A 620-nucleotide genomic window follows, 5' to 3' on the forward strand; every position below is an offset into this window, starting at 1 on the left:
TACCCATGTTTTTTTGTTGTTGTCTTTTTAAAATTAATTAATAAATATAGAAGATCCACAAGAAACAGCATTTAGCAAGACTGCTAGAATTGACTGCCAGAGAAAGCAGTGTAGCTCACAGGGAGGAAACTGCTGTTAAAAAGACAGTCCATATTGAATAATAACATGGCCATAGTACGCTAGTGGTTGCACCTCTGCCCTTTTTTGGCATTATTACGACGTCTTCAACGGACAGATTTAATGGCTTCAGTAAAGAATGAAAGAAAATGTAAAACAATTACAGTCCTTTGTCAAAGTCTGACTCTGTTCATCTGTCTATCTGGACAATGTCATATTGAAGATTAAGAAAGGAGAAAAAAAAGTAATGCTTATATTTTATCGTTGACAAGCTTTAATGAAGTTCCTTATAAATAAAAAATATTTAACAAATGATGCTTGTTTCAGAGAAAAACACTGCATCAGACTGATGGACTCATTGTGTGGAGAAAGCCCAGAGAACAGCTCTAACCAGACTGCACTAAGGCCACTGTAAAGCACATGAGTGGAAAAGTCTGTGAGCCTGTGATCATGATCTTGAAAGAACTGTAACAATCTGAAACGCAATAGCAACCTTTTGAGAG

The sequence above is a fragment of the Pygocentrus nattereri genome, chromosome 8 (genome assembly GCF_015220715.1).
Source record: "Pygocentrus nattereri isolate fPygNat1 chromosome 8, fPygNat1.pri, whole genome shotgun sequence".
In the NCBI taxonomy this organism is placed as follows: Eukaryota; Metazoa; Chordata; class Actinopteri; order Characiformes; family Serrasalmidae; genus Pygocentrus; species Pygocentrus nattereri.